The 25,793-nt window shown below is 39.9% G+C and overlaps 1 long non-coding RNA gene across 1 annotated transcript; it reads right to left on the reverse strand.

Annotated features, from left to right (window-relative positions):
* Positions 1-8,256: 8,256 nt before the first annotated feature.
* On the reverse strand, positions 8,257-16,804 carry LOC122202445. Its single transcript, XR_006194671.1, has 2 exons — positions 13,891-16,804; positions 8,257-11,789 (listed from the first exon to the last, which is right to left on the reverse strand). It is a non-coding gene; the product is annotated as an uncharacterized LOC122202445 (long non-coding RNA).
* Between the last annotated feature and the right edge of the window lie 8,989 nt (positions 16,805-25,793).

The raw sequence follows: 25,793 nt of genomic DNA on the forward strand, positions 1-25,793 counted from the left end.
TGCATCAGCACTCCTGTATCCCTTGGGTAAATTCCTAGCAGTGCTATTGCTGGGTCATAGGGTAGGTCTATTTTTAATTTTTTGACAAACCTCCACACTGTTTTCCAGAGTAGCTGCACCAGTTTGCATTCCCACCAACAGTGCAAGAGGGTTCCCGTTTAACACCTATTATTTTTAAACTGTTGCAAAAAATAGAAATGGAAGGAAAACTTCCAAACTCATTCTACGAGGCCAGCATTACCTTGATTCCAAAACCAAAAACCCCACTAAAAAGGAGAACTACAGACTAATTTCACTGATGAACATGAATGCAAAAATTCTCCACAAGATACTAGCAAACCAGATCCAACAATACATTAAAAGAATTATTCACCATGATCAAGTGGGATTTATACCTGGGGTGCAGGGCTGGTCAATATCTATAAACCAATCAATGTGATACATCACATTAATAAAAGAAAGGATAAGAACCACATGAACCTCTCAATAGATGCAGAGAAAGCATCTGACAAAATATAGCACCCTTTCTTCATAAAGACCCTCAAGAAAGTAGGAATAGAAGGATCATACCTCAAGATCATAAGAGCCATATATGAAAGACCCACCGCTAATCTCATCCTCAATGGAGAAAAACTGAGAGCTTTCCCCCTAAGGTCAGGAACACGAAAAAGGATGTCTGCTGTCGCAACTGTTATTCAATGTAGTGTTGGAAGTCCTAGCCTCAGCAGTCAGACAACACAAAGAAATAAAAGGCATCCAAATCAGCAAGGAACAAGTCAAACTTTCACTCTTCGGAGATGACATGATTCTTTATGTGGAAAACCCCAAAGACTCCACCAAGAAACTGCTAGAACTGATACATGAATTCAGCCAAGTTGTAGGATATAAAATCAATGTACAGGAACTGGTTGTACTTCTGCACACCAACAGTGAAGCATCAGAAAGAGAAATCAAGGAATCGATCCCATTTACAATTGCACCAAAACCCATAAAATACCTAGGAATAAACCTAACCAAAGAAGTGAAAAAAATGTATACACCAAAACTACAGAAAGCTTATGAAAGAAATTGAAGAAGATACAGAAAAATGAAAAATCATTCCATGCTTATGGATTGGAAGAACAAATATTGTTAAATTTTTGATACTACTCAAAGCAATCTACATATCCAATGCAATCCTTATCAAAATAACACCAGCATTCTTCACAGAGCTAGGACAAACAATCCTAAAATTTGTATGGAACCAGAAAAGACCCCAAATGGTCCAAGCAATCCTGAAAAAGAAAATCAAAGCCGGAGGCATCACAATCCCGGACTTCAAGCTGTATTACAAAGCTGTAAATATCAAGACAGTGTGGTACTGGCACAGAAACAGACACATAGATCAATGGAACAGAATAGAGAACCCAAAAGTGGACCCACAAACATATGGCCAGCTAATCTTTGACAAAGCAGGAAAGAATATCCAATGGAAAAAAGACACTCTTTTCAGCAAATGGTGTTGGGAAAACTGGACAGCAACATGCAGAAGAATGAACCTGGACCACTTCCTTACACCATGCACAGAAATAAACTCAAAATGGATGAAAGTCCTCAATGTAGGACAGGAAGCCATCAAAACCATAGAGGAGAAAACAGGCACCAACCTCTTTCACCTTGACTGTGTCAACTTCTTATTTGACGTATCTCCAGAGGCAAGGGAAACAAAAACAAAAATGAGCTACTGGGACGTTATGAAGACAAAAAGCTTCTGCATGGTGAAGGAAACAATTAACAAAACTAAGAGGCAACTGACAGAATGGGAGAAGATATTTGCGAATATCAGATAAAGTGTTAGTATCCAAAATCTATGAAGAGCTTATCAAACTCAACACCCCACAACTAAATAATCCAGTGAAAAAGTGGGCAAAATACATAGACACTTTTCCAAAGAACACATCCAGATGGCTAACAGACACATGAAAATATGCTCAACATCACTCATCATCAGGGAAATACAAATCAAAACCATAATGAGATACCACTTCACACCTGTCAGAATGGCTAAAATCAACAACTCAAACAACAACAGATGTTGGCGAGGATGTGGAGAAAGAGGATCTCTTCTGCACTGCTGGTGGGAATGCAAGCTGGTGCAGCCACTCTGGATAACAGTATGGAGGTTCCTCAAAAAGTTAAAAATAGAACTACCCTACGACCCAGCAATTGCACTACTAGGTATTTATCCAAGGGATACAGGTGTGCTGTTTTGAAGGGGCACATGCACCCCAATATTTATAGCAGCACTATCAACAATAGCCAATAGTATGGAAAGTGCTCAAATGTCCACTGACTGATGAATGGATAAAGATGTGATTATATATATATATATATATATATATATATATATATATATAATGGAATATTACTCAGCAATCAAAAAGAATGACATCTTGCCATTTGCAACAATGGGGATGGAACTAGAGGAGTGTATTATACTAAGAGAAATGAGTCAGAGACAGACAAATATCATATCATTTGAGTCATATGTGGAATTTAAGACATGAGACAGATGAATATAAGGGAAAGGAAGCAAAAATAATATAAAAATAAAGAGAGAGACAAACCAAAAGAGACTCTTAAATACAGAAAATAAACTGAGGATTGCTGGAAGGGTGTTGGGTGGGGGGAGATGGGCTAAATGGGCAAGGGGCATTAAGGAGGACACTTGTTGAGATGAGCACTAGGTGTTACATGTAGTGATCAATCACTAAAATCTATTCCTGAAAAAAATAAATTAATTAAAAAAAGAAGAAAACCTTAGTGGGTTTTCCTGTTCTGATAGGTTGGCAATGGAGCTTCTACAGAGCACACAAGACATCCTGAAAAATAAGGAGCAAAGAGCAGGGGGGCAGTGAATGAGATGGATTTGAAGAGTCAAGACAGATAGTGGCTGTTATTTAGAGATCAGAAACCAATGTGAGAGTGGGAATTGAAAAACGAGGAAACAGAGACATCAGTTAAGCTATTTAAGGGAAAAAAGAGTCCAAAGTACATCGTAAAGGATAAAAATGTGGGCATTTATATCTTCATTAAGGAGCTTATTAATTAGAGTTGAGTTGTTAACTGGTTTATAGTTCCCTGGGAGTAGGAGGAGCCTCTAAGAGGAGCCCAGGCAGAGAATAGCCAGGCTGGATAATTATCATGGCTTACTTTGGGCTTTGCCCCAGCCCCATAGACAACTTAATATCTGGCTGCCAGGTGAACAGACCTGGGTTGCTCTACCCATGAGGCAGGACAGATTCCCAGGCTCCTGGCCAGGGAGGGAAGGCTCCTCCCTTCTTTAATTGAAAGTGAGAGCAAAGGTGACTCATCTTACCTGGAAATTGTCCAGGACCTCCGAGGGCCTTCCTCATGTGTATGTAGAATGTTCTCTCCCAGATCCTAGGGGCTCACAGGGACTCTGTGTCTCTAAACCACAGCAATACACGCAGGCACTATGCAAAGAGTGGTCCCACTAGCAAAGAGTAAATGGTGTCTGTGGCAGAGTGCAGCTTCCGGCTTTGATCCGCCCCTTTTTGTTTCTCATTCTTGGCTATGTCTCTCATTTATGTTCCCACACTTATCCATTGGCCTTGATGATTTTATTTATTTTTATTGGAACTTGGCTCTTCATTTCTCCTGTAAGGAGGAAAAAGAACAGGCCAGGGGTAGCCAGGAAGATGACGTCAATGTGAGAAGCTACTAGATAAAAATGATAGAGAAAGGTAAGGACATGCTTTGAAATGGAGGGTGCATGTCCTACCTAAAGGCAATCAAATCACAGTTTTCAAGCAAACCCTGGCCTGGACAAATAAAACACACTAGAGAGTAGATTTGTTCTGTGGGTCTATAGTTTGGAACTGCTGACGTTGATTGCCACCTTTGGGACCTACCTCGTGTTTTTGTGGAAATGTCCTTTGGGCCTACCCAGTCCTCAGGTGAGGATGTGGATGGGGTTGTCTGTTCAGATCCGAGCGGGGACAGTGTCCCATGATGAGGGTGCACACATTCTCTTCTCTCATTCCTGATTCTGAGAAACCCCCAGTGCCTGTGTGACAGAGCGTATTTCTTGCCACACTGGCCTAATCCTCAGTTGTAAAGAAGGTGAACCATGTCTTTAGTGTCCAGTCCCTGCCCTCTCCCTATATCCACATTTATTCTCCTTTGGTTCTAAGTCTCTCTTCTTCCCCTGTGTAGAGACTGCTGCCTTCGTATCTTCTGGACTCTGGAAAGTAATTAAATATACTAATCTACACTAAAGTGCTAGAGGCTTAAAGTTGTACTTGTTTCAGGAGTTGTTCCTGTGGTTCATGGACAGGTTAAGGCTTAATGCAAAAGAATACTCTCTGATCATACATTTCCATGTATTTGACCACTAGGGTAGTGACCATGTTTTTGGAAGTTTGTAGAAGTCATGTGGTAGATTCTGTTGATTGAGTTAGTCAACCTCCATTTTTACTTCACCCTCCATTTTAGAGGGGTCAGAAAGCTAAAAACTACATTTCCAATGGCTCTTTACAATTATGGCTCTGTATGTGAAATAGATTCTGACGAATAGATGCACTTGTGCTAAGATATAGACCGTGGGAGGAAGGCAGAGGCCATTTTCCTGCCTCTTTTGTCTGTTTTCTGCCTCAAGCAAGGAAGGGGAAATGTGAGCTCTTTCTGCATCAGTATTCCAATGTCTAACCTCCAGCTTCCTGAGTATGGTGGGGTAGTTAGGGCGGCAATGTCTTCTTGATCCCACTCTTTGATTCTTGGACTCCAGGCACAGGGATATGATCGATTTTGTATTTATATCGCCGGTGGCAGCCTCAGAGATAGATCAGTTTTATATTGTTCTGGGAGTCATTCCTGGAGGCCCATCTGAGAACCTGCTCCTTTAGCCCTTCCATCAAGTCAGTAAATGGAATTTTCTGCATCGAATCCCTTCCTGCTCAAAACAACTAGAGTCCTTTATACTTGATGCATCGAACCTTGGCTGTTAGAGCCTTCAAGTGGTTTATATTAAAGTGACTCCTGCACCTAGTCCTTTTCCTAGAATCTAAATCTCAAATTTGACACGAAAATGAAGATGGACAAGAAGGGTCATTTTCAAAGAAAAGACATGGAAGTGTGGGAACCAGGTGCCACACTGTGGCATTGACTTTTTACTAGACCAGGTGTTCCCTGTGGTGAATGTCACTAATGTCTTATAGAGGGTTTAGGTCACTGCAGATTGTATTGACAGCAGGGTTTTGTCTTGTTTTGTTTTTGTTGTTGTTAATTTCCCCTTTTCCTTTAGCTTTCTTGGTGCTAAAAGGCAGATGAAGGTAGCTTAAATAGGTGAGGCGTACGTGTGTTTGCCGGTTGCCTGGGTCTTCCTTAATTGTTGAGGATAGATCAGTGAGGATAATGTAGTCATCTTTCCTAGTGGGGAATGTAGTTTGGTGTGGGAATAATTGAATTGGTAATGGGAAGGTGGAAGTGTTGTTTTGTGTTGAAATATTCATTTCTCCCATAACTGTTGAGTAAATGTAGCCATTAGTGTATGCATACAATCTTCCTTAATCCTCTGAGTATTCCGGCAGCAGGTAGACACTTCCTGCTGAGAAACATTTGAGTGAGATGAGCATTTTTAAAAGAGCATGAATCTGTTCACCATCTGGGGAGGCAGGAATTATTCTTCCGTGTTCAGCATGAATTCAGGTGACTTCAGGAGAGGGGAACAGTGATGTTGCTCTAAATTTTGGCTGTCTACTGAATTCAGCTTTCCTTGTAGCAGCTGCAGCTGAAGATATTCCTGACCCAACAATAGCTTAAAGGCAGAACATCACAGAAAGTGGGGGATGCCTCTGAGGTCTTTCAGACAAGGGATAGTCATAGGTGGCATCTGTTTTTTTATATGAAAGGCATTGTTTTTTTTTTCCAAGATGGCCCTGAAACCATTTTCAGTATTCTGTAGAAATTACTTCTTAAATATTTGGTTGCCTGAACAGCAAATGGCCTTGCCTCACTCAGAGAAAGTGTCCCCACTCTTTGTATGTTTTTATTTATTTCATTTAATTAACACACATGTAAATGTAAATAAAAAGTTATTACGGTACATCAAATATTAATTCTTGTAATTAACTTTGAAGGTAGGTACTATTATTTTTCCCATTTTTATAGGTGGAAAGACCAAGGAACAGAGAGATTAAGGAACTTACTCATGGTCACACAGCTGGTAAACCAGGATTCAAAACCATGTAGCAGCTCCAGAGTTCCTGCTCTGAACCACTGTGGCACAGGTAGCTTATCTTGCCCTTCTTCATCTCAGAGAATGCGCCATCTTATCTACAAGGTGTGGGATGCTGCATTTCGTACAGATTGTGTACTCCTGAGGGAGCCCAGTCAAGAGGGCTCAGGGAACAAAGCCTAACCCTGTCCTCTGTTCACCAGACTGTGTGTTCTGGTGTGTTGCACCCACCCAGAGTCGGATTTGGACCACGGTGCCATAGGGAATACCAACAACTCACTTTGAGGCCCACCCCTCCATCCACACACTGGACCATTCCCCTTTCTGTCTCTTTCAAAAAACCTTGTAGCTTCAGTGATTTTCTAAGCATGGGCAAGAATCTGACATGATAAATAACATGAAACTGTACTTCTTAATATCTGTTTGTTATCTGCATAAAAGCCTCTAGGTATACTTAAAGTCAGTGTTAGCTTCTCTTGCCTATACCACAGAACTAATATTTAAACCCTTTCATTATGTTCATAGCCTTTTTCTGGGAATCTTTTGAAGTACTTCAAGTCCCTCAATTATAAAGCTGCTCAAGAATGAAAAAGCAAAGTCACCATAAAAGTTAAAGTAAAGTATTAATTAAACTGTGGAACCCAACTGCCTTTTATAGCATTGTTTCTAAGGGAAAATGTGTTCTGAGTTTCATTTTTGGATGCCTGGAGAGTTTTTCCCTCTAACCTAAGGGGTTGAGAATGTAAAAGCGACTGGTGCTCACAACGAGGCGGTGGCTGTTTATGTGACTTGGCCGTCTGCAGCTGGGTGTTCACAGCTTGGTTCACCTCCTCTGACTGGCTTCCCAAATCCACTCTTGCCATCCTTCAATTCATTCTTGACACAGGCAGCTAGACTGAGCTTTAAAAATGCAAGTGTGATTATGACACTCCTCTTCTTAAAATCCTTGAATGGCTTCTAATTGCCATTAGGATAAGAGCCTTAACACGGCCGATGAAACCATCTGGCCCCTGTCCAGCCCTTCAGCTGCATCTTGATCTCTTCTCCTCTGTCCCTGTGCTTTAGCCGTATTGCTCTCCTTTTAATTAGTTCTGATAGTCTGAGCTCTCTCTCACTGTAGTTTCTTCACATATGCTTTTCCATTTACCCAAAATAGTCTACTCCTTTCCCTTCACCTGGCCAACTGCCACTCATCCTTCAGATCTTCAACCTAAATTTGACTTTCTCAGAAAAAAATGTTTTTGTACTCAAGGCATCATGTAGTTTTCCTTTCTAACACTTATTACAGGTTAAAATTAAATTTATTTAATGTCGTTCTTCTTGGGTAGAGTGTAACTTCTATCAGGGAGGGGCCATGTTTGTCTTATTATTTTTTTCTTCTGGCATCCAAGAAGTGTTGAATAAATAGTTTTTGAATGGATGGATGGTGAATGAATGAATGAATGAATGAATAAACTAACCAGATTTAACTTGCATATGTGACTGTTTTCTTTCCCCACTTGTACTTCAAATTGCCTGAAGGTAGGGGCCATATCTTTACTCATTTCTATAGGGTCTAAATTGTCTAGTACAGGGCTTTGCAAATAGTGAACCTAAGTAAAGAATTGCTAATTAATTGACCTGTCAAGCTCAGATGAATTAGTTAAGGTATGGAAAAATAAGGTCAGGATGAAATATATTGGGTCATTCTAATGAAAGAGTGCAGTCTGGTGTTTCAAAGTACAGTGATATATTGGTCCCTGCTTATGCCCAGTGATCAACAATCTAGTAGATTATGCCCTATATAGAGCCCTCTTTTTTCAACCTGACTGCTTGTTTAATGGATGATTTTATCACCACTAAAGGTGGTTGGTTGGTATAGGTGAAGGTCTTTGACCTGGGTTAGTAACAGCTGCTAATTGTATTTCCTCTTTTGTTTCTGAGAGTAATTGGTATTTTTCAACAACCTGTTGAGCTGCCGAGGGACACCTGTAATAGGTAGCTGATCAGACACATCGAGATGATGGAAATGAGACGTCTCAGGTTTGATCTTTTAATTTATTAATTTTGTATGGGAGCTGATTTTTATAGCTACAGACCATACTTACCATCTCCACTGTTATCCATCTTTAATTCTTTCTTTTGCAAGAAGACAGGACAGACTCCTGAGCCTCTTATTCAGAGGGCCACAAACAAATCCTTCTCCCTATGCCTATCGATTTTGACTTAAGTTAGTGAAGTTCCACTCTTTTTTTCTTCCTTTCTACATTAAAAAACTCCCCTGTGCTGTGAAGAAAGACAGGAAATCTAAAAATAATAAGAATAGCTTTTGCATCTTCTCTCGCCCTGTCTGATTATCGTCGTCATCACCTTCATTTTCCATATTGTCTTGGCATATTGTACTTTCAAAGCCCTTTCACATATGTTTATTTCATATGCTTCTCTTCCAATAATTGCCCAATTTATAGCTGAGGAATCCTGGGCTCGCGGAAGTCAAATGACTTAGCTACAAGGTCATACGGCTAGATAATGAGTGAAATTGGGGATATTTTCCAGGACTTTTCTGGTTGTAAAGAACAAAACCTCAGTATATAGCTACTAGCTTAAGAAAAAAGCAATATATTACAAAGAGCATGTAGTGGTTTACGAACTGGAACAGGCCACAGGTGCAGGCCAACTCTGGAGACTTTCAGAAGTGGAAACGGAAACCTGAAGCCTGCAGGCATTTCTTAATTCTTATCATATCTGCTTCTTTTGGGGTATTGGTATGATAGGGTCAAACTTCCCCATGTAGTGGGGGACATGGTGTCACTAGGGCTCCCCTGTTTCGTGTGCAGTGTACAATTACGCTGCATCCAAGTGTCGTGATATCACTGTAGATTCATAGTTTTATTATGGCAAATTTCCAGCAGATGGCGCTCAAGTGTCTTCTCTAACAAAAACCAGTAAAATGATTTGAGGGAGGTACGGTTTTCTATTTGCACAAAGGTGCTTTAGTGGGTACTGGGGACTTTGTCTTTCAGCAGCTCTGGGATTACGCTCTTCCTGATTGTAACCAAAGGAGAAAGAGAAATCTGCCCTTCAAGCTCCAGCAGAAAGAACCTAGACAATAACTTTGATGGATCTCATTGTGGATCGATTTCTATGGCTGGGAGTAAGGTTTCATGAGTGACCCTGCAGATAGCACAGTCCTCCCCATGGCTCCCTAGTGTATATACATCCACCCACACTCTTCATTCCTTATGTAAAATTCCAACTGCTGCTTAAATAAAGTAGTGAGTCTGCATGTAATCACAGATACACTCACTGCTCCTTCAAGTAGGTATTTCAAAGTATCATCAAGTATTGCATCTACTAACAGGTCCAAGGGCTTTGGAAGAAATGTCTTTCTCTCAGGTCAGATATGATATGCCAGATTTTGAATCCTGGGGGCAGTAGACTAGTTTAGCTATTTCTAACCTGTCCAAGATACAACAATGCAGGAAAAAGAGAGTAGCTAAAATAAAAATTCCTGTTTGAAAAAAAGGAGGAAGGATAAGCAACAAAAGGGGTACAACTCCAAAGAATATTCCATATTCCATTCCACAGGACCAGTGAAGCATATCTATTTTTGGCTCACTGTCCTGGTTAGTGTTAGATCTTTGGAATTCTGTCTCCACAAAATTTTGCCTTGATCACTTCTCTTCGTGGCCACAGTAGATAGGGAGACAGCTCATGGGAGGCTGTATTCTTCCAGAAGCCCAGTTGCTGTCATTATGGTTACAGGAACCCAGGGATTGCCTTAGAAAAGGAGCAGTTACAGGCTTCTAGTTTCAGAGTTTCTTCAGCCCTTCTTGTAAAGGGCTAGTGGGCTATCAAAGCTGAGTTCATGCTGATGAGCTCGGTTGATTTATAACCAACCAGAAATCTTGTTGAGTCCTAATAGTTGACTTTGGACCCTGCCTCTGAAATTTACATCTTCTAGAAACATACCCCTAGGACTTCACTCATCCTCCTATGGCCTCCCTTTAATAATTTCTCCTTGGCCTCTGCCTCTAAGGCAACTGAAGCAATAGGCGGAGTGCGTAAAACAGAGCTCTGGCCCCCGTTTGCATCCCAATCATTTGCACCTTACAATGTGAAAAATTACTACCCTCTTTCAGGGGGTTGTGCACAGCAGGAGCTGTTTGGGAGAAATCTGTGTGGTCGGGCTTTCCTTATTTCTAGGTTACTCCCAGGTATACCCTCTCTTTGTGGAATGACTTCACTGCAGAGCAGAAGGTTCATGTCGAAGAGTTTTGCAGGTAGCATGGTTTTCTGACTCTTGGCAGCTTTGGATCACTGGCTACAGACAGAAACGGGCTCTGTCTTAACAGTGCTGTATATCTACTTACTTCCTACCATTTGAAGAAATGCCGTCTTGCATTGAAGGTTACCCTCCATTTGAAGGACCTTACTGAAGGCTAAAAGCAGGACCCAACATACTCTGATTTCTTAATATTTTTCTACGAAGCCACCAAACTGTTATCATGGTCTGTCTGCCCAGGTATAATAAGGTAATAGTTAACATCTACGCTCTGTTTTCATGTAAGATGGATTGCCACCTTCCCAGCTGGCAGTGGTGTGATTTTCCCTGCCTCTGTGTCCTATCAACCAAGCCTGGTCTACTTTTAAGTCTCTGCCATCTGTCTCAGTCTAGTTCCTGATACTAGTATCTGTGTTAGGAATCTTTGGGTTGCCAGTGACGGAAACTGAAGTGTAACTAGCTTAAGAGCAAAAGGCAGAGGGGAGAAGTATTGGAAAGGTCCTGGGTTGCTTATGTGAGAGCCGTAGGGAGAGGCAGCTCTCGAGACTTGTGTGACTGGAACGGGGGATTGATTCTTTGTATCTATCTTGTATTCTAGATTCTCTCTGCATATTAGCTTCATTTGCTCAGACCCTTCCACATAGCTGCAGGGAGCTCTGGTCGCATCCTCACACCTTACAAAGCAGGAAGATGGATTCTTCCTTTCCTGTTCCAGGAGAAAATATCCGAGTAGGGCTCTGACTAGCCCTGCTTGGACCAGTTGTTGAGGCTGAGGGGTGGGGCTGGCATCACTTAACTAACTCACTGGCCTACTTTTCAGATGTTGGGAACTCCTACCAGAATGACACTGGCTGAATTCTTAGTGTCTTGGTTGTTTTCACGGGTGGTCAACACTAAATATCCCCATAATTTCAAAAACACACCTGTGGAACTGATAATTTCCTTTTAATAGTAGATATAAAAACCACTATCCATTATCTTCGGAGACAACCAACTTTCTTTAAAGATACTGCCAATTTTTCTTGCTGATGCCATCCTTCCAGTTTTGGAAAAACAGTCACGTTCCGCCCAAATTATGCTTTTGATGAATGTGGTCCCTGGATATTCAGCTGGGACAGTGATCTACAGAGACAGCAATTGAAATGGCCAATCACAGGAGCCACTAAATCACGCCTGAGTGCATGTGTGTGATTAACAGCAGGTGCTGAGGATGTCAGAGCTGGCAAATTGGAGTCTTCCTTTCTCCTCACCTTAGCGATGCTTTAGGTTTCCCTGGAACTGAAATTTCTGCAGAAAAGATAAACTTTGTCATAAACAGCTGCTCACTGGATACTTAGAATAGATGGCTTTGCAGTTGCTTTTTAAAAACGTATTTCTTGTCTTTCTAGCTTGACTATGAACCCTTTGGGATCAGGGACCAGAGTTTGTAAGTTATTTATACACCTGGAACAGTTTCGTGTTCACAGAGGTGTTTAGCCAGAGATGTTTGGAGGGTTGTTATGAAGGCACGTAAAGAGGTCAGATGTTGGCATCATTGGCTTTAAAAAGTGCACAGAAAAGGCTTTCCAGTCTCAAGTGCACAAACAGCTGTGGCTGTGGAATAAGCATTGATCTTGGAGACAGTAGCTATTTGAGTTCGAGTTCTTTTTCCTACCTTGACTAATATTTTTGAGCAAGAATATTTATTAAATCAACAAACGTTTTATTGAATGACTATTATGTGCTAGGACCTGGAGGTAACAGCAGACTTGATGATAAAGTCCCTTCCCTTATGGAGCTCCCCCCACCCCCCACCTTTGGGAGAATACAGATTAACAAGCACGATAATGAGCAAGACAATTATAGATGATCAGAATTCTCATGAAGGAAGGATGGAATGATAGTAACCGGCAAAGGCATTTAGGATAGGGAGGAAAGGGGTGAGATTCATAGGAGTTAGGAATGCAGCCTCTGGCACGAGACAGATCTGAATTTGAACTTCAGTTTCTTCCACTTACCATCTACGTGTCCTAGGGAGAGTTACATAACATCTCTGAAGCTCTTTTTTTTTTTTTTTTTCATTTAGAGTACGGGGCTATATGCCAACCGTATAGGTTGTTGTAATGATTAAGTTAAAATGCATATAAAGTGAGTAAGTATTCTGTCCATTGTTCTCTCAGCTATGACAAAATGATTTTGAATGTCTTTGCTAGAAAGTTCTAAATTTCAATGATTTTTGTGCTCCAAATTTCTTTCTTTAAAAAAGAAAAGAAAAAAGTAACCTTTCTGATTAATTTCCAGCTTCCAAAGTCTTTCAGTGAAACAGAAGATGGATAATTGTCGTTTCTACTTAACTTTGCAATCTTCTGAGCTCAGTATCTTTAAATAGGAAGCAGCCATAAATCTTGCAAAGTTCAAAATCCATTACCTAAGGATATGGTTAATGTCTCCCATCTTGAAGTGTAATTATCTTTTTAAGAGCAGAGTTGGCTAAAGAAAGCCACGGTTGATTTAAAAAAATTCCAAATCAACCATTAAATCAACAGTTGCTCTTAATTTAATTCATTGCATATGGTTCCAGGTGTGGGTGCACCAAACCAAAGGATTTGTGGGATGAACAGAATTGGATTTCTATTTCTCTGTATATTTACATGTAAACAGATTAGAACGGATGGTTTCCCATACCTTGCCATTCAGGGATCCTGTGGCACACATCACCTTAACTGGTGGCAGGCCTACGATGCCAAGTCCCAGTGGTCTTTAAGGCAGGAGCACGTTGTTCTATACTAGAACTAGTGTTCTAGTTCTACTCTACTAGTTCTACTAGTAGTGTTCTACTCTAGACCAAGAGGTGGATACATGTGTTCTATTTCCAGCCACTTATTGTGTGAATCTGTGCATCCCTTATCCTTCCGTGCAAATGTTTTAAGCATTCTGTCTGTATATTAGCTATGAAATCAGTTCCACAGAGGCTGAAATCTCTGCCTTATACAATCTCTTTGGCTTCAAAGCATTGTCCCCAGAAGACTTTTGTTTAAATGTTTATGGAGGAAAGAGCTTGTAAAAAAACTAATTTCGTTCATCAGTATACTACAGTTGGAAGTTAAGGGTGTCAACCGTCCACTTTTGCTATGTATTTGAGTTATCACCAATCAAGAACCATCTGAGCCATATGGGTTTGAAATGCGGCTTTCTTAATTGCCCAGTAACTGCCGCCTTCTCCTATATTGTTTTGATGTGTTTGACTTAACTGTGTTGAAGGACAGAACTTGGACCAGAAGATCAAATGGGACTTCCTGGTCTCCTCCCAACCCTCCCCCCTCTGCTCCTCACCCCCCCCCCCCCCCAGCCCCCATGAAATTCAAGACAGCAGGATGCAAATTAGGGCTGATGTGGTTTACCCACTTACCCAGTCACTGGCATGGAAGCTGGGGAATCACAGGGACAGTCCCTGGTGGGCCAACTGCATAGTGACAAAAAAAGAAAGGAGAGGGGAGTGTAGATGAGGGAGGGAGGAGGGAGAGACAGAGAGAGAGAGGGAGAAAGGGAGAGATGTTCCATGCTGTTGCTTCTGAGCCTCCCACTAGTTCTTGGACTTTCTCAGGGGAGAAGATCACTTGTCTGTGCCTTTGAGAAGAGCTGCTCTTTGCAAGCTGTCCATTTCTCTTCCGGTTTTCAGTTTCATTTTCTTTTTAGGTGTTTATATCTTCATTAGTCCAGGTTCCTAGGTGCACCATCCTCTGGCACCCTAACTGTCTTGTCCTCTTGGGCTGCTTCGTTCTCCAGTACTTTCTGACCTTCTCACCCTCCTCTAATACACCTGCCCCCTCATGTGTTTCCTCAGTCTTCTATCTCATCTCCAGAGCTAGTTTCTTCTTTGATGTTCGTGTTTGGTTACTCTATAACATTTTTTTTTTTCATAGCAATCTTTGATGCCTTAACACAAAGTTATGATTGATATGAAAATTTCAGGTTTCAAAGTAGGCAAGTGGGGAACATGTTTTATTCACAGAAAATTTATCTGCCCCTCAAATGACGTAGAGCAGGCAATAGCCTCTTCTGCTTACCCACAAAATTGCTGTTGGCTGTGGTCATCTCCCATAGCTGGATTTTATTCTTAACCCGGATCTCTGACAGACTGAATCAAATTGATTCAAAAGTCTTCTCTCCAATATGACAGTGTCTGATTTAGCGTGAGAAGGGTTGAAGGGACTGAGATGTTCAGCGTTACAGAAGAGAAACTCTCTGGCGAACATGGCGTCTGCTTCTTGTATTTGAAGTGCTGTTATTTAGAGAGAGGTTGTTCTTTTTTATCTAAGGGGTCTGAGTTAAAGAGAGCTGGATTAGGAGCTTTTCATAGGCTGACCTGCAGACGTGGAAACCTCTTCATCCAGGAAATAGACTGCCTTCGCTTCCTGACTTTGAAGATGTTTAAGCAGACGCTAAATGACTACATGCCTCAGTGCTGCAGGATGCCTCCTGTGTGTGGAATAAGGTTAGGCTAATGACTTCTGGGGTCCCTTCCCATGCTGAGATCTAATGGTCTTTCAGTGCCTTCTCTCCTCAACTAGTTGTATCTACTGCTCAAGGTCTGGAGGAGCATTTGAAGAAAAGGACTAAATGCTTCACACTTCCACAGTTGCCAGATTTCTTAGTTTTGTTAAAGGCCACACAACTTTGAGAAGTCTTGGCTAGGAGATGTTAGAAGAAGCTTTTAAGGAACTGGGGAACCAAGGGATATTGTCCTCATATTAAAACAATGCTTTAAGATCGCAAAATTTTGAGGAAATTCATGTCAGCCTGCGTCATAGTCTGTCTGGTTTTGATGGCTGCAATCTCGAGTTCTTAAAACCGGAGTCGATTTTTATATAAACTTAATAATTGAAGTATGTATACAGGGACGTGTTTACAAGTCTTAAGTGTACAGCTTGATGAAGTATCACAAAGTGAACACAGATGGATAATCACCATATAGATCAAGAAATATATTACCCAGGAATAGAACTGCACCCCCAAGGCTCCTACCCTTCCCATCTGTGTTCTTTCCCCGTCTCTATCCCATTACCTTCTCCCCAGAGGCAACCGTATCCGGATTTCTAACATTATAGGCAGGTTTGGCCTGATTTGAGGTTTATATATTCACACCAGCAGCATATAAACATTCTAGCTGCTCCCCATTCTTTTTTTTTTTGCTCCCCATTCTTTACAGCACGTTCCTTTTACCTTCACCACTTTGGTGTACTGATGTCATACCGGTTTTAAAATTTGCATTTCGCTGATGACTAATAAAATTAAACACCTTTGCATATGTTTGCTGGCAATTCAAATATCTTCCTTTTTAAAAGTTTTGCTCAATTTTCTACTGGATCGTCTGCATTTTTTTCTTGGACGTGTAGACATTCTTTGTGTTTCTGTCTATGAGATAGAGGTCAGGTACCCCCTACCCCCAATCAAACCATCCAATCTACTCAGCACCATTATTGAAAGTAAAACATTTTCCCCGCTGCTATGCTGTGCCACTCTTGACATAAGTCAGTTCTCCACAGAACTGTGGGCCTATTTCTGGACTCCTCTTCTGCTTCACTGGCCTATTTGTCTAGTTTGTCTCAATTACTGTAGCTTCATAACTTGCTGTAACTCCAATTTTGATCTGCTTTAAGATTGTATTACTTATTCTCGGCCTGTTGCATTTCCACATAAAATTTTGAATCAGTTGTCGATTTCTATAATTAAAAAAAAAAATCCCGCTGGGATTTGGAGACAACTGACATCTTTACACCATTAACTCTTCTGATCTACGTTTTACAGGTTTCTATATAGAGGTCTTCTGCATCTTTTATTAGATTCGTTCCTAGGTTTTTAAGTTTTTTTAAAGGCAGATATCATTTAAAATATTATTTTCTATTTGCTTGTAGATACAATTATTATAATCAATTAACTTTTACATTGACCTTTTATCTAGGTAACTTAGTAAATACACTTATTAAGTACAACAAATCATATGTAGATTCTCTTGCGTTTTCTACCTACACATGATAGTATCTGCAAATAGTAACAGCAAGTTTATTTTACTTTTTTTGTCCTTATACCATTCATTTCTTTCCTTTTTTCTCTTTTTATTGAAGTGTAATTCACATAGAGTGTTACATTACTATCAGGTGTACAATACAATAATTCAACACGTCTATACATTGTTCGGTACTTATCACAGTAAATGTACTCTTAATCCTTTATTTCACTCATCTCCCTACCCACCATCTCTCTGGCAGCCACCAGTTTGTTCTCTGTATTTAAGAGTTTGTTTTTTTGTCTCTTTTTTCTTTGTTTTGTTTCTTAAATTCCACATATAAATGAAATCATATGGTATTTGTCTTTCTCTGGATGACTTATTTCACTTGACATTATACCCTCTAGGTTCATCCATGTTGTTGCAAATGGCAAGATTTCATTAAAATTTTTTTTAATGTTTCTTTATCTTTGGGAGAGAGAGACAGAGAAAGAACACGTGACTGAGGAAGGGGCAGATAGATAGAGCGAGACACAGAATCCAAAGCAGGCTCCAGGCTCTGAGCTGTCAGCACAGAGCCCAACGTGGGGCTCGAACCCATGAACTGTGAGATCATGACCTGAGCCGAAGTTGGACGCTTAACCTACTGAGCCACCCAAGGACCCCAAGATTTCATTTGTTTAATGGCTGTGTAATATTCTGTTGTATATATATACCTCATCTTCTCTATCCATCCATCAGTCGATGAACATCTGGGGTGTTTCCATATCCTAGCTCTTGTACCTAATAGTGCAATAAACATAGGGGTACATATATCTTTTCAAATTAGTGTTTTTGTTTTCTTTGGTAATACCCAGTAGTGGCATTACTGGATCATATGGTAATTCTATTTTAAGTCTTTTGAGGAACCTCCACACTGTTTTCCACAGTGGCTGCACCAGTTTGCATTCCCACCAACAGTGCACAAGATTTCCTTTTCCTTCACATTTTTGCCAACACTTGTTATTTCTTATGTTTTCGATGTTAGCTATTCTGACAGGCGTAAAGTGATTTTAACCTACAGAATGAGAGAAGATATTTTCAAATGATATATCTGATAAGGGGTTAATATCCAAAATACATAAAGAAGTAATACAGCTCAACACCAGAAAAACAAATAATGTGATTAAAAAATGAGCAGAGGGCCTGAATAGACATTTTTCCAAAGAAGATATATAGACTGCCAAAAGACAAATGAAAAGATGCTCAACATTACTAATCATCAGGGAAATACATATTAAAACCACAATGAGAGGCTGCCTGGGTGGCTCAGTTGGTTCAGTGTCTGACTCTTGATTTCGGCTCTGGTCATGATCCCGGGGTCATGGGATCAAGCCCTGTGTCGAGCTCCACACTGAGCATGGAGCCAGCTTGGGGTTCTCTCTCACTCTTTCGCCTCTGCCCCCTCCCCGATTTGTGTGCATGTTCTCTCTCTCTCTCTCTCTCTCTCTCTCTCTCTCTCTCTCAAATAAAATAATAATAATAAATCATAATGAGATATCACTTCTTATTCTCCTTCCTTCCTTCCTTCCTTCCTTCCTTCCTTCCTTCCTTCCCCTCTTCCTCTCTTCGTCTGTTTCTTTTTTCTAATTTTATTTTATTTTATTTTTTGCTTTACTGCACTGGCTAGAGTCTCTAAATAGAAGTAGTGATAGAGATCTTTCTTTTCTCATTCCCAATCTTAAAGGGAAACCTTCAGCATATCACCATTAAGTGTGAATATTTGCAATAGGTTTTCTTTCTTTCTCCTTTCTTCTTTCTTTCTTTCTTTCTTTCTTTTTCTTTCTTCTTTCTTTCTTTCTTTCTTTCTTTCTTTCTTTCTTTCTTTCTTTCTTTCTTTCTTTCATAGATATCCTGTATCAGTTTAAGTAAATTCTATGTATAGTTTTTTGAACCAAGGTTTTCTGACTCCAGTCTCTATAATCCTAGTTTTGACTTTTATACAATTTTCATTTACCTATTATAAACACCATTTGGCATTTTATAGGTTTCAGTATTTGCATTTTTGGAGGGATGGTGTGGGGGAGCATCAACACTTGTGTCTCTGGATGTTGCCTGCAATTGAAATTGTGGGAGCATGTCCAGTGTGCCTGATGGAATTTGTTCAGTTCCTCTCCCTCCCTCACTTTTGCCTATTCGTGTCTCAAAAGTAAGTTCCAACTTTCCAAACCTTCTTTGACTGAATTTAATAACTGCATATAGGTATTAATCTTTTTATGTTCTTCTAATATATGAGGTAGAATAGGTCATTTTCTTTATCATCATTTTATTGCCAGAGATGTTCAGGCCCAGTGAAATGGAGAAGATTCTCATGGGTCAAAGAACAGGTGAGTGCAGGGTTGACACTTCCAAGCAGTGTTCATAATTATCCTAATTCTCTACCCCAAAGCGGAGACATTGTTCCTCATAAAGCTGGCAATTTTCTTGCTTTTTATTTATTAAATAACAATCTTATAACAGCATTCAATTCAAATTTAAAAAGAAAAATAATCTATAATGCCTCCATGAAAGTGTTGCCTCTCTTCTAGTTTTTGTATGTTTCTCACTAGTCTTTTATTAAACACTTGTTAAATTGATGTGCTTGAAAATTGATAATCCTTTTGGGGGTGCCTGGGTGACTCAGTCAGTTGAGCATCTGACTCTTGATTTCAGCTCAGGCCACGGTCCCAGGGTTGTGGGATCAAGCCTGCACTGAGTATGGAGCCTGCTTAAAATTCTCTCTCTCCCTTTGCCTCTCTCTCCTGCTTGTGCATGCTCTCTCTCTAAAATATCTAGAAAAAGAAAAGAAAAAATAATCCTTTTGGACAAACTAAAAGCCATAGGAATGCAACAAATGTGGGATTTGTTAGAAAATTTAAACTCTTCTTTCTTGGAAAAATCATAGTAGTGATAGCTGTTGGACTATTCGTAGACTTCCTTCTATTTTGATGAAGTGGTTGTGGTGTAAATTATTTTATCGTGATTTTACTCTAGGGCCTTTAGAATTAGATTTTGCTGTAGTCAGCTTTGATTTAACGCTTGTATGCATTACAGGTATTAGAAAAAAAATCCCATTCGCCCAAAAGTCTTTGGAGCACCAGCAAACTAATTAAAGCTACCCAACTAAGTAAATTCATTTTCGATTATCAGTAACACAGTGAATTCTTTTTTTAAGCACAAAGTTTCCTCAGTACTTGAGGAAAAAACCCCAATCTATCATATACAGTGTATCATATACATATGCAGTGTATATCATACACATACTCAGTGTACCTGTAGATTTACAAGTGTTTCTCTTCCAATGATTAAATCTAAGTCATTAAAAAAAAAAAAGAAGTGTTTCAGTATCTTTTTATTGCAAAGACCATGGATTAGCTCAGATGGCTAGAGTAAGACACTAAAAGGTCCAAGGACATGGGTTTTAAAGGTGGGTTGACAACTAATTGGCTTTGTCTGTTTTATGACCTTATGATCACTTCTTATATGAATGAATCTGTCATTCTTATATGAATGAATCTAGGCATTCAGTAGTTACTCAATGCCTAGCATTGTCACACAGAAATGTTTGATGTGATTTTATAAATTCTATATTACTTAGTTATTAATCAAGCAAAAATGTGGGGTCATTGCAAATGCCTCTGTTAAGTATCAGGAAAACATCTTAATTTTCAGTACACTGGATGTTGGTTTAGTGGTAATACATTTTATTTAAAGGGATCCACCTGTATTTATAGGGGGGAACCTGTTCTGGTCCCTGCTTTGTCACCAATTAAAAATAGGGCAAACATTTTCTGAGCCTAAGTTTCCTAATCTGTATAATGAAGTTAGTAATGCTTGCCCAATTTATCTCCAGCTTGAGATGAAGGTCAAAATAGAAAATTTAAGTGTACATACTCTTGGTCAGGATTCTAATGATAGAAGACATGTTTTGATCTTCTGTCTTTCGTGTCGTTTGTTATACATTTGGTGATTTCTGTTAGGTTAAGGTAATATTCAGCAATACTTATAAACTAGTGGATATCCGGTCAGAAACTAAGACCTGGCTTAGGAGGCAGTGTGGGATGACAGGTAACTCAGAAATCTCTGGAACCAATGCCTATGCAGGTTTTAGAAGTAGGGTTAGAAAGAGTCAATGGTTGCCTTGACATTGTACCAACATCTCCCCTGTGTTGGAGATTGAAACCAACTAAGACTCTCTAAACCTTTTTGTAGCCAATGATATAAACCTCCTCAACTGTGAGTTTGTCATCCGAGTGCTTTTCAGGACCAAAACATACAGAGATTTGAAACTCTCCTTGTCCAATTCTTTCTAACTTTTGAATGCTTTACTGGACTCATGGTGATTGACCAAGTAGAGAGAAGAAGGAGACAGAAGAAAAAAGAACCAAAAGAGAGTCTGGGTTCTTTACCATCAAGATAGCCGTTTTCTTTCATTTATTAATTTGTTGTCATTGGCTTATTTGTTTGTTCATTCATTCAAAATCAATTGAGAAGCTGTTATGGATCCAGTTGTATGTCCAGTGCTCCATTTACAAACATGAGTACCTCTGTCTTGCATCAAATGTGGAAAATCAATTTGTAAATAACTGTTGCTTGTATTCTTTAGTCCACAATGACTCTGGCTCCGTATGTGTGTGTGTTGTGTGTGTGTGTGTGTGTGTGTGTGTGTGTGTGTGTGTGTAATTCAGGTTGATGTTAATTCCTCAACTTTAGTTTCCATAATTTCTGGTGACAAGATCCCACCTTTTTTTAGGAAGCTGCCCTTACCCAACCTTCAGCCATGTAGTTTGGGTAGGATTGACTCTGGGGCTCTGGCATCAGATTGGCTTAAGACTATCATTTGCCCCATTTCTGCATATGGAGTGGGAGCAAAACTCAAGCAGTGTCAGTGAGGCATTGGTAAAATTTAAGCACACATTTTCTGGAACTTCTGAGAAAGAGAAACTTTCTTTGTCCTATGGATGGTGCGAGAAGAGATTATGACATCTTGAATGGCTCTTGCCTTTTTTTGCTGACAAGATGGGCGTGCCTGGAGCTGCTAAGTTACTGACATGGTGGTCTGAGGGTGAAGCCAAGACCACAAAAGGCAGATCAAGGAGAGAATGAAATCAGGTACTGGTGATAATGTTTGGGCTGCTGGATGGAGCCTCACAGAAGCAACTTATCTCTAGATATTTCAGTTACATAAGCCATTAAATTCTCATTGGTTTTTATATGTTTTTTTAATTTTTATTTTTTTAAGTTTTTCATTTATTTTGAGAAAGAGCGTGAGCAGGGGAAGGACAGAGAGAGAGGGAGAGAGAGAATCCCAAGCAGGTTCTGCACCCAATCAGCCTGCAGAGCCTGATTCGGGGCTTGAACTCACAAAACTGAGATTGTGACCTGAGCTGAAATCAAGAGTCGGCCACTTAACTGACTGAGCTACCGAGGCGCCCCTAGTCTCCTTAGTTGTTAAAGGAGCTTTATTGATTTATAACTTAAATATCATAAAATTCACCCTTAATGTTTTTAAAAAGAGTTTAAATAGTGAAACCGTTTTAATGGTGTACAATTCAATATTTTTAGTACTTTCACAGAGTTGGGCAACCTTTACCACAATGAATTTTAGGACACTTTCATCGCTCCCAAAAGAAACCCCATTCTGATGAGCAGTTGTTCTTTCTCCCTCAACCTCCCTGGCTGAAACTGCCACCCGCTGCCTTCAGCCCTGGCCACCACCACCACAAATCTGCCCTCTGTCTCTGTAGAGTAACCTGTTCTAGACATTTCCCGTAAGTATGAATACGTGGTCACTTATGACCAGCTTCTTTTATGTAGCGTAATCTTTTCAAGGTTCATCCATGTTATAGTGTATCATGACTTTCCCACATCCTGGCCAACCCTTGTTACTGTCTTGCTTTTTGAGCGTAGCCATCCTCGTGGGTGTGAAGTAGTATCTCACTGTGGCTTTGATTCACATTTCCTTCTGACTGATGATGTTGAACATTTTTCATATGCTTGCTGGCTATATGTCCATCTTCTTTGGACTCCCTTTGCTTTTTAGGTCAATTTGAGTGAAATGTTTCATCACTTAAAGCATGGAGTCCTGTTGGGTTCAAGAAGATATGTGCCACCTCTGGGGAAGAGTTTCAGTGCTCTCTGTCTCTCTCAGTTGTCATCGAATTAACTTTAAATATAATATTCAGAGACGTGTACAAGCCCCATGTGGAATGCTCAGCATATTTTCATGGGAACAAACTGACATAACCAGTAGCCATCATCCAGGTCAAGAAATAAAACATTGCCTGCACTCTGGAAAACAGCCTTTCTCTTGTGGTCTCTAAGCGACTCTCCCTCTAAGCTTTTAACATCATAGGTACCTTTTGCCTATTTTTAAACTTTATATAAATGGAGTCATACAGTAGGTACTTTTTTGTGTCTGGATTCTTTCATTCACCACCATGTTGGTGGAATCCACGCAGGCTATTGTGTTTAGCAGTAGTTTATGTGTTTATATTGCAGGGTAGTATTCCATTGAATGAATATGCCACATTTTATGTACCCCTTTCATTGTTTATGGATATTTGAGTTGTTCCAAGTTTTTGAGTATTAGAAATAGTACTACCATGGACATTTGTGTACAGGTGTTTTGGAGTACTTTCAGGGTCGTGAAGATTTTCACTGATATCCATTAGAAGCTTTTGCTTAAACTTTCATATTTACATCTACAATTCTCCTGCATTTCTGTACATCTTTAGTAGACTTATTCCTAGCTATTTGATTTTTATTGGTGTTACTATAAGTCCTTCAGAAAGGATTTACTTTCGCTACTAACAGGTAGTTTGGATGGGGAAATTCACCTTACTGTAGTCTAAGATTGATTTAAATCAGAACTGTGCTTCATTCTTTTTTGTTTTTAAGTTTATTTATTTTGAGAGGGAGAGAGAGCACGCATGAGTGAGGAAGGGGGAGAGAGAGAGAGAGAGAGAGGGAGAGAGAATGAATCTCAAGCAGCCTCTGTGCTGTCAGCGTGGAGCCCTGTGGGGTTCTATCTCACGAACCATGAGATCATGACCTGAGCCGAAATCAAGAGTCTGATGCTTAAACGACTAAGCCACCAAGGCACCCCCGTGCTTCATTCTTTTTGAGGCCTAGGTGTCTCCAGTTACCCTTTTGCAAAGGACTAATGGGTCCTCCAAGATTCATATGTTGAAACCGATTCCAGTGTGATGGTATTTGAGATGGTACCTTTGGGAGGTAATTAGGTCATGAGGATGGAACCCTCACAAGTGGAATTAGTGCCTTCCGAAGAAGAGGCCAGAGAGCTACATAGCTCTCTTGCTGCCTTGTGAGGACACAGCAAGAAGATGCGGTCTGTAAACCAGGAAGAGGGCATTCACCAAGAACCTGACCATGCTGCAACACTATTCTCAGACCACCAGCTTCTAGAACTAAGAGAAATAAATGTTTGTTGTGTAAAACACCCAACCTATGGTAATTTATAATAGTAGCCCAAACTAAGACACCTTAGTCCTTGGATGTTGTCCTTCAGAAGTCCCAAATGAAAGCCCGAGTGCTTATCAGGGACCCTTCTCTTTGGTAAGTCCTGAAACATTTTGAATTTTTCTCTCTGCATCTCCTGAGCTGTTAAAATCTCTGTCCCCACCTTCTCTGCCTGTCAGCCACAGTCTTCCAATTAGCTCTTCACAAGCCACTTGTCAATTAGCAAACACATCAAGGGGAAAGGTGGGGGCAACATCAGACTTACTTCTCAGTACATGCCCTTCTTTCTCTTTATGATCTTAGACCTTCAAGTCTTGGCTGCTTTGGTACTGCTTGATTCCTTCAAGCAAATCTTTTGTTTTGTTTTGTTTTGTTTTGTTTTGTTTTTTCAAGCAAATGTTTGAAAAAATATTTTACACAGCTTTTCTTTCTTTCTGTCTCTTTCTTTCTTTCTTTCTTTCTTTCTTTCTTTCTTTCTTTCTTTCCTCTTTCTTTCTTTCCTATCTTTCTTTCTTTCTTTCTTTCTTTCGAGAGGGAGAGGGTATGAGAGCAGGGGAGAGGGGCAGAAGGAGAGAATATTAAGCAGGCTGCATGCTCAGTGTGGAGCCCTACACAGGTCTCAATCCCACAATCCTTGGATCATGACAAGAGCTGGAATTAAAAATCAGATGCTCAAGCAACTGAGCCACCCAGGTGCCCCTTTACACATCTTTCCTATTGTTATCTTCAGGAAGGTTAGTCTGATACTAGCTTATATTCCATAGTTGGAAATAGAAGCAGTGGAGTGCTGTTGAAAGTTTAATAGCTGGCTCTTGAGGCTGAGCATAGGTGGGAAGGGTTTAATTTGTAGCTTTTGCCAATTTCCATGGTGCAAATCCTCTTATGGCCAATTTCAAGCAACCAAAGTGACATAATTGAACACAAAATTGAGGAAAGAGGTGCACAGTGTGCTTTTGTGAGCTATAATGGACAGGCTCCAGCAGACTACTGGTTTATAATTCTATTCCAATGGCTATTCTCCCTAGTATACGTGAAAAGAGCTGTTTATTCTGCACCATCAACATTCCTAAATCTAGGTATTGAGGGCCCTACCCATCTGCCACAATCTGAGTGATGGGGGCAGTTTGTTAGTCGATAGAGTCATTGGAAAGGTAGAGTTCTGTGTCTGGAATTTGCTCTGGAAAGAAGCGAAAGAATGTATGAATTCAGAAGGGGAGTTAGAAACATGAAGAAATGTCCACTGGATGTATTCAGAAACATTAATAATTATAATATTAAAGAAACAAGTGATATAATTTTCATCAGTGAAAATGGTAAAAAAAAAAAAGATTAAAAAATATTTTTTGAGCACAGATTTCACAGACAAGACTACACACAGCCCCAAACTCTCATATCTTCTGGGGAAGGAAGTTATAATCATTCTGGAAAGAAATGTGGATCCAAAGACTTAAGACAGTTTTTACCCTGTGACCAAGTAATTCTACTTTTGTAAATAAACCCTAAGAAAGTAATCAAACATGGGGAAAAAAATCCACTTAAAAATGAAATGAAGAACGGTAGAATATGTGTGTAGTAAATGAAAATGTTTTTCAAGAGCTTTTAAAGATGTTACACATGATGTAAAATTTAAACAACAGGATATGATGCTGTTCACATTTTACTGCATTTTGTAAAAGTAGAAATTCATATGTATAGAGAAAGGAAAGGAGATAGATTAAAAAAATCATGGGGTTATCCCTTGTAGCAGAATTATGGGCAATTTTTGTTTTCATTTTACTGTTTGGGTTTTCTGGTTTTCTAAATAA

This window comes from Panthera leo, chromosome D2, assembly GCF_018350215.1.
Source record: "Panthera leo isolate Ple1 chromosome D2, P.leo_Ple1_pat1.1, whole genome shotgun sequence".
In the NCBI taxonomy this organism is placed as follows: domain Eukaryota; kingdom Metazoa; phylum Chordata; class Mammalia; order Carnivora; family Felidae; genus Panthera; species Panthera leo.